We start from the raw sequence: 17,564 nt of genomic DNA on the forward strand, positions 1-17,564 counted from the left end.
GCCCATTCCACCCGGAGTGTGGCTTCCTCTTGGGCTTTAGCACATGGCGCTCCGCTGACAGACATCTGCAGAGCTGCAGGCTGGGCGACACCAAACACATTCGCCAGGTTTTATAACCTCCGAGTGGAGCCTGTATCCGACTATGTACTCGCCTCTACAAGTGGCCGGTAATGGATTGGCTCAGGTGTCTTCGCTTGCTCGCCAATCCACTCCACGGACTGGATACGTGCGATATTCTTCTCAGGTGAGTTCCCCGAGAGCCCTGAGCTCCTCCAGCACTGACGACGCCGACGCCAGTAAGTCTGCCCTTAGCCCAGACACTCGTGTCCGGCCAGGTGCCCCATGTGCATGGTTCCCCTCCGGCGACCCCCACATGTGTATTTCCACCGTAAGCCTCCCTGAGCTGGTGTATTCCCTTGGCAACCTTGCCACCCCCTGGGGTTAAAAATCCACCTGCGGCTGGTACCCCAGTGATCTCCGTATGCAGCCCCCCGGGGTCATACGTGTATTCCTAAGTCCTCCCTATGGGCAGGCATCTTGCCGCATATCTCCTCCTGGAATATGCCTCCCAGTGTACCTTGGTATTCCTGCGTTAAGTAGAGGCCTTTGACCGTCCTAACTGGCATCAGGGTTCTCACGCTTGCGCAGGGCACTGGAAGACAGCCGAGTGGCGTTATTGCATTGGGACCCCCATTCGTCAGTCACTGACGTTACGTCGGAGTGACTGAACGAAAGGGAACGTCTCGGTTACGTATGTAACCCTCGTTCCCTGAGGAGGGAACGGAGACGTAACGTCCCGCTGCCACTTCCGCTGTACCGCTGGAACGGCCGAGAGTTCAGTCTTGGCTCCTCAGCAGGTAACATAATGCGATTCATGCCAGCTACTTCCTTATATACCCAGGTGGGTAGGCGGAGTTACGCACGCAAATTTCGCATGCCCATGGCATTGGCACTGCCATTGGGCGCTTTCTAAGATCTCGAAGATGATTGGCTTCTAGGCGAAACCCCCATTCGTCAGTCACTGACGTTACGTCTCCGTTCCCTCCTCAGGGAACGAGGGTTACATACATAACCGAGACGTTTCTGTGCATTAGTGTCTTTTGTGTGCATGTATGCTTGTCAAATCTTTTTCAAACATTTTGTTAAAGATTAAATTAAAGATTTGATTAAAGATTGTTGAACATCTTTGACAAAAAAAAAATGTGTAAAAGTGTGTGTGTCTATGCAGCCCATTTTAGATGAATACTGTAGCCCATTTTAGCTTAACCAGCCATTTCTACATACAAATATCTGTTTCATTTTTAAATTTAACTTTTTTATCTGAAAGAGCATCTCAAAACATTGTTCATAAACCTTTGCTTTGTTGGTAGGCTTACTTATAATTGCTTAGTACCCTTATTTATGATGGATGAAATGTACTATGTCAGGCTCACTTACCTTACTATTTCTCTGACAAGCTTCAGTAACACTCTGCTCTGCCTACCATAAAAAACTCAGACCAATCAAAACTATTGTTACATGTCAACAAGTGTTGATGTAACAATGCAAGATCAGTTACTGTGATTGGCTGTAAAAATGTTAAGAGATAAGATGCTACAACCTTATTTGGCCCATTGTACCTGATGCACCATTTTAGCTGAGTTCACCCCTGATGTTTGCGTAATTTTTTTTTCCGCCCCCAAAAAAGCATGTCTTAAACCAGATTACGTTGGTCATTATGGAAATGATTTGTAAATGTTGTTTCATTTGAGGGTCGTCAGATCACGCACAGAACTTTACACTCCAATCTGTGCTTTTTTGTAATTGCTCATAGTAATTTGCCCTGTTTAGTAAATATAGCTCTTAGTGTCTTGAGGACAGTTCCACAGGTGCATGTTCAATAATTGTTTATGGTTTATTTTGAAAAACACTGTTTAAACCCTTTCTAATAAAGATCTGTAAAGCTTATTTGGGTTTTACAATATTATCTTTAAAATACAGTATCCCGGAAAAGTAGTTTCTTTACATTAACAAGGTTAAGTGAATGGTTATTAATTTTTTTGACAGTTTAGACATGCAAAATCAAAAAAAACATTTTATCTGATAACTGTTTGATAACTGTTTATCTGACTAAAGCCATATGTCCTATTAAGAGTGTTCAGCAAACAGCTTTAAACCTTCCAACAGGAGCAGAAGACAAATTTTTTTTTACTTCGTGTTGTGGTTGGCAAGACAAAAAAACCCAACCCGCTTTAATTTTAAGATGCATGTGCAGATAATTCTACAAAAGCTGCGCTACTAAAGTGGAACGCTTAAAATATTCGAAACAGTGTAATTAGAGGGCTTTTATGTAATTTATAACACCAGATTTAAAAATAGAAAGCATGCAATTGTGTATTTGTGCTGTCTGGCTCACGGATCAAGTAGACTCAAGTAAATTACTGTTGTTTCTGTTAGCATGCAGCTGTGCTGCCAGTGATTCTAGATTGACCTATTATGGGGTCCGTGATTTTGCCTAGGTTGTGTACCTGGATCAGCTTCTTTTGTTGGTCCTTGAACAACTGTCAAACTTAGTCCAAGAGTCAAATCCAAACATTAAACAACCAGCTAACACCAGTCTTGACTGCATCAGCTCAACAACATACCAGGATTAGAGCCTGTTTATGGTCATTCAAGGTGTTTAGGCTGTAATTCCTTTGGATCGATCAATTGCAGTTTTAGCAATCAGAAATACAAGTTATAAAAGACAAATCATTTGGGCCCCAAAATGAGGTGATTCTGGAGTGTTTGTCACATTTGACACTAATAACTTTCTACATGGAAAGTAAACTGGTGAGGCATTGGAAAACACTTGTATATGTCAGAACTACATTCATTTTCAGCATCTACTGTGCAAGCGACCTGTCAAATTACAGGTCAAAAAAGCTCTCCAGTGAATTGAGAGCATGAAGTCTTAAAGTCTTGTTTTTAAGTTGTTATTTCAGTTTTCAGAATTATTTATTTCTAATATCGATGGTTATTTGAACCTAGAATTAGGTTTCTTTTATAGAATAAAAGTAAAAGTTTTTGTTGCAAGTATTTTCAGTTAGTTTCACTAAATGTATTCTGTGCAGGTATTTTCCTGATAGCCTCATGGTGGTTCAAAGCTCTATAATAAATTTGTCTGGTGGGTATCCTGGACTTTGTCATTGCTGGCCAACTCTACAGTTTTCTCAAGCCAACACACTCTTTAAATAAGACTCAATGTTTTATACCACTGGTTTGGGCTCATAATGTTTTGATTGTTTCCCTCGAGTGAAATTTTCCCCCTTTGAGATTTTTTAGCTAGTGACATTTTCCATTTTTTAGACTGTTCCCACAAAAACAATACAGAGGCTTTCAAAGAGCTTCTATGATTAGCTTTATACTTCTCTTTAGTATGAATTATAATAAATAAATACTAGTAAAGTTAAAAATAATAATTAATAGGGCCGGGACTCGATTAAAACAATTAATCTAATTAATTAGAGGCTTCTCTAATCGCATTTTAATTGCATATAAATATTTGACCTGAGAACAGTGAGTAATTTTTTACATCACTACAAGTAATTTTTTAGTATAGCATTGAATAATGACTGAATGCATAAGCTTAATCAACAAAATATTGTTTATTTATTTCAGTCCAGCAGACCAGTGCAATGTTTGCCATTAAATGTAGCAAAAGCATATTTGCGATATTTGAGGCTCGATGTGCTGCAGTGATACGCAAATTCCTTGTTGTATAGCTTGCACACAACCCTGCTTTTGTCGACGCTTCCATCCTTTCGTTTTTTAAAGGTCCCATTCTTCGCGTGTTTTCGAAGCTCTGATTGTTTACAGTGTGCAATATAACATGAGTTCGTTTTGGGTGTAAAAAAACAGTATTTTTTACACAATTTACTTATCTGTACAGCACTGTTTCCCCTGTCCTAAAAACGGCCTGATGATTTCCTTGTTCTATGAAGTCCCTCCTTCAGAAATACGTAACGAGTTCTGATTGGGCCAGCGCTTCCCGTGTTGTGATTGGACAGCAGCTTAGCGCACTTTGCCCGGAGAGGTCCCGCCTCTTACCATAACGGGCAGATGCAAGCGCTGAATGCGCGCTCTTCTCCACGTGAGAGAGCAACAAGACCACGCCCCCTTTTTTGCGTGTTTTTGTGGGCGAAGTGTTAGTCAACAAACGGTTCTAGTGACGTCATTACATCCCTGCACTTCCTGCTGTAGTTCAAACCGGCCGTTCGCTGTAGGCTTTGAAAGGGAACTTCTGTTAAATAAAATATATCGCTTGGCATTGAACTTTGAATTGAACTTTTGGGAGCTGTACGCTCATTGTGCTCAGGCAGCATTGGTCGTGCGCGCACCTGAACCGCGGCTCGTGTATTGCACAGACAAATATTGTCCTTTCTGTCAGATTTTCCGGTGTTCTGCTCGACCCCTGTCATCTCGTGCTTTGATTTATAATGGCACATTAGGCAGCAATGCATATCTGCTGCAAATGCGACCGTTTTCCCCTCTGTTCCAAACATGCATTTAACATGCTGTATATGGGTAGTTTACATGATAAGTAACCTTAAAGTCAAAATTAAGCATCTAGTTTTAATAATTTAAAGGGGCCTTTGAATTTGGGGGAAAAAACTTCAGGCAGTGTTGTTTTTGTGTATTTTTATTTTTCACAGCTCTGGATATCATAATGGTTCTTGTTAAACACACTGTAAAAAATTGCTGTAAAAATACAGGCGATTTCCAACAGTAAAATACTGTTATTTTAATAAACAGTTTAATCCTTTGAATTAACAGTCTAGGTTCCATAAATTAATTACTTGCAGTAAATTTACAGCATTTATGTGTAAATCCACTTGTTCCTGGAAAAAACAGTATTGGCCTGTAAAAAATATCAGGTGGGGGCGGGGCATCTTCAACGCGGGTTTTTTTTCAAACAGAAAGCAGACGCAGTCAAAGAACAGCAACACTCCTCTGTCTAGGCGGTTTTAAAGAAGGACAATGTTCAAGGTGAGTTTATTTCTTTGCAGTTATTCTATTATGTTGCTCCCAACCTGTAAAATCGCCTTTTTCACAAGCTATTTTTGACTGTGCTAAGTTACTGAGCCCTAATCGCATTTTGCAGACAGAGCTCTCAACGGCATCAGGCCTTTCGCCTGCTAATGAATATTCTCTGAGCTCCGATGTAAAGTATTAACTTACTGCGAATTCGCTGGGTTGAAGTTAAGTTACCATTTAGAAATTATTTCGGCTTTCTTGTGTAGTAACATTAACGTTAACCCTTATCTCGAATTTCTGGTTTAGTAAGTTAATGTTACATGATGCTAACGTTAATCTAACCAGATCGCATTAATGTTATTCGCATAACGTTAATATCATGCACATAAGATGGAGAATTATTACAAAACTACTCGAAATATCCAGAACCATGATAGCAATTAAAATTGTGTGGTCAATTTGTTCTGTCTCCATGCAAATAATGTAAAGCTAAAATTCCCAATGCAAAATAGATATTTAACGTTATATATAACGTTATATATTTTTTCATTTAGTGGTCCGAGTACGTGCTTTTTTTGTGAGATTCGCATGTACATAGTATTAAAAGTGAAAGAGGTTGTTTTTGAAAGAGGAGGCAGATATTCTTGATGCACTCGTTTTAGCAGACAGATAGTTTTCAACAGCTGAGGTTTCACTATGCAATGTTCTCCATGCTCTGACGTCGAATTTCTTTGCTTGGTTAAAAATTAAATAATAATTGTATTCTTTTTTTCTAGGAATCAATCACTTGTTACGGAGTTTTACTGACACCGTATGCATCCCTAATCATTGGTGAGTTTCACGCCATGTAAATTATCAGACAATGTATATTTTTGTGTAAACTTGTTTTAACTGTTGTGTATAATTTAAAGAAAAAAATAATTTCAGGGAGGGCAGATAACTGTACTGAACACTGGATGATTACCCTAGACTAGAGGGTCGTGTTGTTTGTAAGGGCAAACAATCACGATTTCTGAATGCAATTGGAATAATGTTTACAATGTTCTGTCTTAATTTTCAGTATCCAGAGGAGGCATGTGGCACATTGGAATTAATTCAAAGGTATTTGTCCCCTTTTATAGTACCCTTTATATTTGTTTATTTTCATTTATTGTTCCTTAATTTAGCAAATGTATATTTAATCCAATATTTAAATTGATAAGGTAGATTTTTGTAAGTTTTCTATTTTAAAGTGTGTGTGTGTGTGTGTGTGTGTGTGTGTGTGTGTGTGTGTGTGTGTGTGTGTGTGTGTGTGTGTGTGTGTGTTGGGATCAACCCTGAAAGAGGTTCTAAGACCTGCAGAGGCAAGACGGTTTCAAAGAAGACTGGAAAAGAAGTCTGCCACTGTCAATCCCAAAGTTGCTTCTCTAAGGAACCTCATCGATTTCGAATGGAATTTCGTCTAGGTAACTAAACTTTATGCCCACTGACACTCACATTTGTGCAGCTTCCTAAAAGAATCAACACCGCTTAAAGGATAAGTTCATCCCAAAATAAAAATTTCCTGATAATTTACTCACCTCAATGCCATCCAAGTCTTTCTGTCTTTCTATCTTCAGTGGGGAAAAAAAAATTACGTTTTTTGAGGGAAAAAAAATCAGAATTTTGCTCCACAAAATGGACTTCAATGGCAACCAGAATGAAGTCCAAATAAATATGTTTCAAAGGACTTTTAAGTGCTTCAAATGACTCCCAGCTAAGGAATCCATCTGTCATTTTCTAAAAAAATAAAATAAATAGTATATACTTATTAACCACAATTGTTCGTATTGTGCTGGTCTCCGTGCCAGGCATGACGTTCTCACATCGGAAAGGTCTCGCGTGACATCATTAGACATCCAGGATATACACACGAAATGACCATTTTAAACAATAAACTAAAACAAAACCATAAATATGTAATTCAACATACAATAAAATGTGAACGATAATCCTTCTCCATACTAGTAAACAATGGGGTGGTAAGTACTTTTGACCTTTCCAATGGGATGATGTAATGCCTGTCACATTGCAGACCAGCACAAGATGAACAATTGTGGTTAAAAAGTATATACATTTAAATTTTCTTAGAAAATGACACATTGAGTCACTACATAAGACTCTATTCCTCAGCTGGGATTGAGGAGAGCCCTTTGAAGCACTTTGAAACAGCATTTATTTGGACTTCAACATTCTAAATGCCATTGAAGTCCGTTGTGTGGAGAAAAATCCTGAAATGTTTACCTTAAAACACTTAATTTCTTTTCCACTGAAGAAAGAAAGACATGAACATCTTGGATGGCATTGGGGTGAGTAAATTATCAGGACATTTTCATTTTGCGATGAACTAATCCTTTACCGTGGTAAGAAAGTATCTGAACCCTTTGGAATTGTATGATTTTCTGCATTGTTCTTAACATTTCATGTGATCTTCATTAGTCACATAGACAAAACAAAGTGTTTAAGCTAGCTACACAAACAGTTATAATCTTTCATGACTTTACTCAACACATCCTATTAGACACTCTCGGGGCTGTGTAATAAAAATGTTAATTTGGTAAGTGACTACCTTGTTGTTATCTCAATGAACCACAAATGTTGTTTTTGTGTTGTGATGGTTGTACATGAGTGCCTTGTTTGATCTGAGCTTTTTATCCTGCTCAATGTTCTTCAGAAAAATCTACCATGTCCTGCACAGTTTTGGTTTTCCAGCATATTCTGCACAATTGAACCCTTTACAATAGTGACTGCATGATTTAAAGACCCATCTTTTCACAATGAGAACTACTGATGGACTCAACTATTATAAAGGGTGCCAGGGGGAGGATTTTATTCTGAAGAACAGTGGACAGTTTAACTGCTCAGAACAAACAAGTGAATCATGAACAAAAACAAAACTAGATTTTTAGGAAACAAATCCATCTCTGAGTCCATATAATGTTATTGATATGACTCCAGTGGATAAATCAATGCCTTTTAAAGCCAAATGATAGGTTTGTGCAATAAAATAAAGAACCTAAACATGCTAAATTAAATAACTCATTGCTTCCAGTCTACTGTCATATGAGCACTTATCAGAGGGACATTGTGACGTGATGTAAGTGCGTTGTGAAAGCTTGTTCAAGAAGTAACACAGAAGCAAAGATGACCGACATTTCGCATGAGCTTCACAACCCACTTATGACAGTAGATTGGAAGTAATGATTTATAGTTTATTTACCATTTCATTTTTTGTTTGTTTTTCTAACACAAAAATAAAGGGAGTTAAAAATATTAATATTTTTATTACACACCTACCGTTTGGTTTCAGAGGACATTGATTCATCCACTTGGGTCTTGTGAATTAATGTCAAGATTGTTGTGTTTTTTAAGTGTCAAAAGAATGGCAGCCAATCAATGTGATTGTATGGACTTAAAAGATTGTCATGTGTATATATAGCATGGGGGTAAGAAAATGATAATTTTTGGGGTGAACTATCCCTCTTAGGAAATTGTGTTTGTCTATACTTGTGACTGGTAAAAATCAGATGAAATTTGATGATCACCTAATGCAGAGAACCAACCAATTCCAAAAGGTTGAGGGTTTACAGCTTTTTTCCCACTGTACTCTCAAATGTACTTATTCTGCTGTAAATTTTTTTGTACACATTTAACTTAACAGCTGTCTTTACATATACACAATTATAATATACTCCTAAATCTACTAAATAAATTTACTCCTATCCGGCTAACTGGAAAACACACAATCACTTTCTTTTACACACAGCTAAACTTTCTGGTCTTGTCTTGACCCCATAATCTTTCTGTTAAGATTGTTTTTTATGTTTTTCCTCTATGCTGTAACAAACATTCAAAACAAACTGCACACTCAATTGCTGTTTAAGATTAGTTTAGTTCATTAACATGATCATTTTATGTCTCTTTTAAAAGTTCACTAGTTTTTGCCATGTGCTTTATTTTACCACTAAGATTTTCTTGATTTTCTTTCCTTTCAGACCTGGATTTCCTCTAAGACCAGATCTGTCAAAAGCTGATGGGGGACGTGTTGGCTGTTTTTTGCCTCTTCCTACGTTTTTTCACCAATTGGTTCTCTTGATTATGTCCTCTCAGATCTGGACTTCCTCTCAGGCCAGCTCTTTTAAAACCAGGTTTGGGATGTTTTGACAGTATTTTTTGCCCTATCAAGGGTTTTTGATTCATTGATTCGCAATGATTTCCTCTCAGACCTAGAATTCCTCTCTGGCCTGGTTGCTGATGTGACATGTTGGCTGTTTTTAGTTATGGTTTTTTGCCTCTTTGTAAGGTTTCTGTTTTTGCCTACTGGTTCCTCTAGAACAGTATTTAAGGAAAGAAAGACAGAGAAAATACATTTTAAAATGCAATGAATGTATTGTTAAAACCTATTTTAAATAAATGGCAAATAATGTACACCATAATCTTTTTCTTTATTTTTTCCATTGAGTAAAAAGTCTGTTGGGAATGTCTGTAAACATTATGGTACATAGGGATGTTAATCGATATCAGACAATAGAGTAAATAGAAAACAGTATTTATATTAAATTTTATACTGTAGAATTGTAGTTGGAACCATTGCTGCCAGTACTTTGTGAAATTACAGAACAGCCATACAAATTAAAAGCTGTTAGATTACGGTAAAGGGCTGGAACCACAGCTGCCAGTACTTTGCTGTGAAATTACAGCATTATTGAAACAGTACAATTACGGTAAAGGGCTGGAACCACAGCTGCCAGCACTTTACTGTGAAATTACAGCATTATGGAAACCGTAAAATTACGGTAAATTACTGGAACTAGCTTGCCAGTACTTTACTGTGAAATTACAGCATTATGGAAACCGTAAAATTACGGTAAATTACTGGAACTAGCTTGCCTGTACTTTACTGTGAAATTACAGCATTTTTGAAACCGTAAAATTGCGGTAAAGGGCTGGAACCACAGCTGCCAGTACTTTACCGTAAAAATACGGGTGAATTTTTTACAGTGCACACAGAACAATTCACTACATGATTTCATGGTGAAATGTGTTATTTTTTAATGATAATTTTCAGCTTTAAATGTTTTACTTAATAGTACTGTATGTAAAAGATGATTCTTAAGATTTTTTTTTTTTAGTTCTTTTTAAAAAAAAATTACTTGAAAGAAAAAGCTAATGGAGCACTTTCATTTTAACTTATATAAACTATTATAATGTATTTTACCGGAAAGTTTAAAGCTAATAACCATTAATATTTGAAGTACTTGAAGTGCAGTGTTATGTTGCATGTTGCATCATATTTGTCCTAAAAAGTAAAAGTGATGTTTGTTACCTCAATAAATTTAAGGTCATTCCTATTTTTTGTTTTTATGTTCTATTATATTAACATTAAAAGCACACTCTTTTTTCACCAAAATAACAGTAAAGGGTAAAAAAAACTGAATTGCCAAACATTTTAACGGAAAAAAGGAATCTGCAAAAATTAAAACAGAAAAAACGGAATTTGGGAAAAAATAAAACAGATTTTATAGGGCCCTACGCTAGTTGGTGTTCCAGTATAATCGGTCCATCGAAACTCATTCATTGAAAAACGTTCCGCGGTGCAAAAATAAGTGTGGTTAAAATTATTTATTTTTGGCGTAATTAATCATAATTAATGCGTTAAAGTCCCGGCCCTAATGTGGTTTGGTTTGGTTTGGTTACTTTATTGTCCCCGAGGGGAAATTCTGCTTGGGCACAGTGCATAGTTGCTTCTTAAAAGAACATCACAAACATAAAAAACACCACAGACATCACAGATCACACAAATACTGCTTGGGCATAAGGCAAAGGTAATTCATTAAAAAAAAAAAAAAAAAAAACACATTATTGACAACTCAGGTCCATGAATGAAAGTGCATGTACTAAAGTGCTTATATGTTTATTGCACGTTGCCCTAATAGCACCGGAATCATAGATAAACTTCTTTATTTTCCTTTCTTCCTCTTTCCCTTTGGACACAGCTCTATTTTACATTGTTCAGCAGCTTAATGGAGGCTGGCACAAATGATAATTTTAAGCGATTTGTTTTACATTTTGGTACACGGAGTCTTCTTCCTGATGGCAGGGTTTCGTATTCAAGGAAGAGGGGATGTTTAAGATCAGATTTAATTTTCATAGCCTGTTTCATAATTGTCTGATCATACAGGGTCTGAATAGGCTCATAGTCTCTCCTTCCTATAATTTTCATAGCCGTTTTGTGCATGTTGGCAAGCTTGTTTTTCAGTTTTAGTGTTAAGTTGCCAAACCAAGCACTAATTCCATATCTGATGACACTCTCCAATATTGCACGGTAGAAGATCATCATGATCTGACTGCTCACTCCATACAACCTTAATCGCCGCAGAAAATAAAGCCTCTGCTGCAGTTTATTGCACAGGTTATCAACATGTGTATTTTAGCAGAGAAGATTATCGATGTGGACACCTAAGTATTTGTATGAGGACACCTGAGTTAGTTCCTGGTTTTTAATGACCACTGGCTTGTGGTCTGTAACTTTCCTCGGGTCAAAGACCATCTCCTTTGTTTTATGAATGTTTAAAAATAGATAATTTCTGTCACACCATTTAACGAATGTATCTATTTCATCTTGGAACATAGAGGAGTCTACATCCTTGTATAAAAGGCTCAAGATCGCGGTATCATCTGCAAATTTCATTATATAGTTGTTAACGTGAAATTTCCTACAGTCATTGGTGTACAATGTAAACAGTATTGGTGACACTACACAACCTTGAGGAACTCCTGTGTTACAGTATTTGACCTCCGATAGTGTCCTGTTGACCCTCACTTGCTGTGCCCTGTTGTTTAAAAAAGAATAAAACCATTTAATTAAGATAGTATTAACGTTCATGTTTTTAAGCTTCTCTAAAAGCACATGAGTTTGGACTGTGTTAAAAGCTGAACTAAAGTCGACAAACAAGATTCTAGCATAAGCGTTTATGTTTTCGAGGTGTTTAGAAATAAAGTGAGAGATGCATAGAATTGCGTCATCAGTGCTGCGTTCTTGCTTATAGGCAAACTGGTACACATCTAGTTTTGACTCTACATCCTTCATAAGTAAAGACACAATGAATTTTTCAAAACATTTCATTACAGTCGAGGTTAGAGCTATAGGACGAAAATCTTTATTTTCTGAGGCGCCTGTTTTTTTAGGCAATGGAGTTATAATTGATTTCTTCCACAGAGTTGGGACAGTATGAGTAGCCAACGACTGCTGGAAAATAGGGCACCAAGCCATTGATAGTTCTTCTGCACAGCTTTTGAGCAGAAAGGCTGGTAGGCCATCAGGGCCTGTGGCCGTGCCCGTATGTACTTTGCTGAAAAGTCGTTTGATGCTACATGGGTCCACCTCCAGGTAACAGGTAGAGTCAATAGCTGGCAGGGACTGCAAAACACTGTCACATTCCTGAGCAAAGTTTTTAGAGTCAAATCGCAGGAAGAAATCATTCAGCTCATTTGATTTATGTTGATCGTCCAGTGTAATGATATGTTGTTTTGCAGGGTTCATATTAGTCACAGATTTCATTGTGTGCCAGAGTTTTTTGGTATTTAATGTTTGCAAGTTTTGTTCCATCGTTTGCCTATGTTTTTCTCTCGCATTATTGAGGAGTTGTTTAAGTTCTTTTTGGACCACTGACAATCCCGCTCTATCCTTGTTTCTAAAGGCTTGCTTTTTCCTATTTATGCAGTCTTTAATTTCTTTTGTAATATAGGGTTTGTTGTTGGGGTACACTACTATATCCTTCCTGGCCACTACATTATCAACACAAAACCCTATGTAGTCTGTTATAGTACTAGTAGCCTCATCAAGCTCTAAGGAATGAAAAATCGACCAATCTGTACACATGAAGCACCCCTTTAGTGTTTCAATTGCATCATCTGACCACACATAAACAGATCTATGTTCGGGTTTGCTTGATTTGAAAACAGATTTGTAAGACGGTATAAAATGTAATGTGTCATGGTCTGAGTTGGAGATTGGGGGTTTGGGCTTGACTGAATATGCCCCCCTTATATTTCCATAACATTTATCTAAGATCCTGTTATTTCTCGTGTTACATTTTACATATTGTTGAAAGCCTGGCAGTGCACTCTCCAGTTTGCAGTGATTATAATCGCCCAAGAAAAAGATAGGCGCCCCAGGCGAGCGTTGTAACTGTTCATGTGCGCACTCTGCTATGTGCGCGGCGGCTCTGCCTGCGTTGGCGCTAGGTGGGACATAAACAGCGGCTATAATAATATTGCCAAACTCCCTTGGTAAGTAATGAGGTCTCATAGATACGCAAAGCAGTTCGACATCAGGGCTGCATATAGTCTCTCTCACTGTGTATTGTTTACACCATTTGTCACTCACGTACATGCAGATTCCTCCTCCTTTCCTTTTCCCGGACGTGTCGGAGCGGTCGGCTCGCACCAGTGAGTAACCATCCAAGTTGAGCAAAGAGTCCGGGACTCCCTGATGAAGCCACGTCTCGGTGAACACCATAAGGTTAGATTCCCGGTACTCGAAACAGCTCCTCTGGTTGATACGAAGTTCATCCATCTTTGGTGTCAGCGATCGCACATTGCTGAGGATTATTGACGGCAGCGGTGGTTTGTTGATTCGCCGGCGGAGCCGTTCCCTGACGCCTCCCCGTCTTCCTCGCTTGCGTTTAAGCCGCGTGCCGGTATGTGTTGCTCGGATGGCCGCTGGCAGGTTGTTCGGTGGTGTTGATTGAAGTGGTCGGAGGGACAGCAAAGTCTCTCTGGAGTAACCACGGCTTAGCTCATGTTCCCACAGCACGATTGTCGCAGAGCGGGAAATTAAGTAATCACTGATAAAAATCAGGACTTGAAGTATAATGTGGAGGCCCAATGCCATTTTGGTCAAGCACAAAAGCACTTAAGACACAAATTAAAACAAAACACCAAACGCTTAAAACACGTAGACTACAAGCAACGACAGCACGCGCCCGGGTCGCTACAGAGCAGCGCCACCGACCCATACATATGTATGTATATACACTCACCTAAAGGATTGTTAGGAACACCTGTTCAATTTCTCATTAATGCAATTATCTAATCAACCAATCACATGGCAGTTAATTAAGATTAATTCATTACGAGACTTTAACGTGTCAAAATCCCGGCCCTAATAATTAATATTATTAATGATAGTTATTATAATAGATAAGTGATTAAATAAATATGCATATTGACAACAAACCAGAGCAAAATGCTGTTTTGTTTTTTTACACCAGATTAAGCATTAAACGTGCAGTATGCAAGTTTTGGCCACTAGGGGTCACTCATTCAAAATAATAACAGCTGACGTACTTTGATGACGTCGGGAAAGTGCGTGGGCTCATGGGAGTTGTTGTCATTGTCACTGTTAACCAGCGAATCTGGAATCTCCAGCAGAAAACATGTTCACTGACAAGGTAATTGTTATATTACTCTATTATTGTTAAGTTTAGTTACGGCTTTTCACTTTATGTAATGTCAATCTAATGAAATAGCAGCGAGCTACCGTTACTTAACAAACTTATCAGTAACGTTAGCTAATGTGTGAGTCAGAATGTTGTGCGGGCGTTCGCTATAAATATAAGTTGGTAGGCTATGTTGACATATTAACCGCGCATCATAATTTGAGTTACTCAAATTATAGATATGTTGACATGGTATCCGCGATTGTCGAACATTCTGTATATCAGCTGTTCACTAAGGAAATACATTTCAATTTAGTTTATCATTACCAACATAAAACATAGTAAATGAGAGAACCAGCACCAGTAATACGTTGTTCATTGGAACACGCGCTGTGTCGCTCCCCACGTTCATCAATCATTCTAATAAACATTTATTTTGGAACTCAGAGATATATGAATAAGTAGATCATTATTAAATCAATATTATATGTAGCTAGTATTAACATATGATAAAAGTGACGGTCACCTTATATTAATTGACCAAGATAGTGGCATATTACCTTATGAAGCTAACGTTACTTTCTCCAGCTACATATAAAACCAATAATAGCTAGTCCATCTGCGTTTTACACATGACATCATCATCGTGTCACCAAATATACGGATAGAAATATACTTTTGAATCAGTTTAAAAAAAAATAGCTGTTTCAGTCTCCAAAAACACAGGATCCGCCTGTTTGAAAAGCCGATACAATACAAAATGTATACGTATTCAGCTAAACGCGTCTCAATGTGGTCAAGATCGCTATGCAATATGCAAACATATAGCATGTTATGATTATATGATTATTATGTTTGCTGAATGGTTACTTAAATGACCTGTTTATTAAAACGCGAGCAAGATCAGCATCTCTCTGCAGTCCGAGCTTGTCACGAAGATTTCGCCATCTTTCAAAGGCTTCTCCAAGGTTTACACGTCTCTTGCTTCTTCTACTGTCCCAAAATCTTCTCGGGTCATTTTTTTCACCTGTACGTTTGCGCTTTGTTGAGCTGGCAAAACGTACAGGCAAAGAGTAGTCATAATCCATTATCATACAGACTTTTTTATACGGGTGTTCCCCTTATACTGTCAGTGTTCCTCTTTGAGTTTGGCGGTTCCGCAGGAAGCAAGACGCAAACGTGGATATGACGTGAAAGACGGGCGACATAATGGAAATAAAGACACGGTCCGTGTCTTCGAATTAAATTATTAATTTCTCTGGATTTAGAAGTTAATTGGAACTGTCGGGATAATGTAAACACACAACTTTAAAAAATATATAACATAGATATAGTGATCTTTTATATTTTTAATGCTGAAACATTACATATTGTGCCTTTAAAATATCTGTGTAAAGCATTAAAAAGTGCAGCAGCTCAATACTTGGAATAAGGTGTCTAGTGTTTGTGCTGCTTTCTTAACAGTAGCCTACAAGGAATGCTGGTAATTAGCTCTTTAATCACAGGCTTTGGAAAATCTGCAAAAAAATACACAGCTGATCTCTGTGTGAAAGGGTTTTATCTGTGGTTTGTGGCGGTTGTGTAACGTGCGATCAGCAGTTATCTTTTTGTTCTCTGTGATAAATATCATAGCAAGACACAAATTATTTAGCAATAAACCCAAATTAACGACACAAAAAAATCATACTGAGGGCAGGTTAATAGTTAACATATATATGTCAAACGTGCAGTAACCTTGTAATATTTAAATAATTTGCTGTCAAAGATCAATGTTTTTAAAGCCAGGTTGATTTAAGTAAATTGATCCAGGTTTAGCAAAAATATCCAAATGTTCTTTTCTTTTCTTTTTTTAAAGAAAAAATGTATGTCCTCCCACATTCTGTTTTATCTACCGCAGGTGTGTGATATTAGACAGAGCAGAGATTAACTGTTTAGATTGGCTATGTTTGGATAGATGCTTGGATGCTGGGGGTGATGATAAGCAACGCTTTGCAAGTGAAGGTACCCTGGATCAGCAGTGGACTTGAATGCTGATAACATTCCCAGCATTCACATTTTCATGTTATGCAGCGTTTAAGAGCATATGGGTCTCCTGTTTTGATCAATTCGTTCCTTTCAAACACTTCCATTTGGGAGCGAGCTGCAGGAATGTGTGCAGATGTCTTAGATCAAGGTGTGATATTGGTCATGTGGGATTGTAAGTGAGCACAGACAGATTTGATGGAGATTTGCAAAAACCTTGGTTTCTTTTCAAAAGGTGAATTATTGGAGTGTCACGGTTGTCTGATTTCAACCCACAAGTGGATATGTGCCTCAACATTTTATCTTCTTGCTTTGGGGTTTTATATAAATATATTATGTAACACCCTAGCTAAAAAGAAATTCCATATTTTTTGTAAGACTTTTCCCACAATTTTTATGTAATGTTTTGACTTTTGCAAAGGAGACTTGTGTCAAAAACAAATAAGTGTCCAAGATGAATAAACGGAAAATTATTTAAAAACCTTTTTTAGTACATTTTGGCATCATATGGTTTGAAAAAAAGTTAAAATGTATAGACCCTAAAAATGTCTTTTAGTGCAACTGTTGAAAATGTGTCTGTATATATATTCTGGTCAAAAGTTGGGAAACATTATTATTTTTATGTTTTTTGAAAGAAGTCACTTATGGTCATCAAGTGTCTGCATTTATTTGATCAATATACAGAGGAAAAAACTAATATTGTGAAACGTTATTACGATTTAAAATAATAGTTTAACACATCCTTGCTGAATAAAAGTATTCATTTCTTTAAAAAAGATAAAAACATTTCAAAAACAACTGACCGCAAATATTTGAACGGTAGTGTATAATGTTACAAAATATTTATATTTTAAATAAATACTGTTCTTTTGAATGTTTTATTCATCAAATAATTCTGAAAAAGTATCAGGGGTTATATAAAAAAATGCAGCAGTACTGTTGATAATAAATCAGCATATTGGAATAATTTCAGCATAAGCAGAATAATAATTGAGTAATTCAGCTTTGCATCACAGAAATAAGTTATATTTTAAAGTATATTAAAATAGAAATCCATTATTTTAAATTGTAATAATGTTTCACAAT

The 17,564-nt window shown here is 37.3% G+C and overlaps 1 long non-coding RNA gene across 1 annotated transcript; it reads left to right on the plus strand.

The window, feature by feature from the left end:
- The first annotated feature begins 4,931 nt into the window (after nt 1-4,931).
- On the plus strand, nt 4,932-9,438 carry LOC137041920 (uncharacterized). Its single transcript, XR_010898180.1, has 5 exons — nt 4,932-5,007; nt 5,772-5,826; nt 6,056-6,096; nt 6,319-6,440; nt 9,009-9,438. It is a non-coding gene; the product is annotated as an uncharacterized lncRNA (long non-coding RNA).
- The last annotated feature ends 8,126 nt before the right edge of the window (nt 9,439-17,564 follow it).

The sequence above is a fragment of the Pseudorasbora parva genome, chromosome 15 (assembly GCF_024679245.1).
Source record: "Pseudorasbora parva isolate DD20220531a chromosome 15, ASM2467924v1, whole genome shotgun sequence".
Lineage (NCBI taxonomy): Eukaryota > Metazoa > Chordata > Actinopteri > Cypriniformes > Gobionidae > Pseudorasbora > Pseudorasbora parva.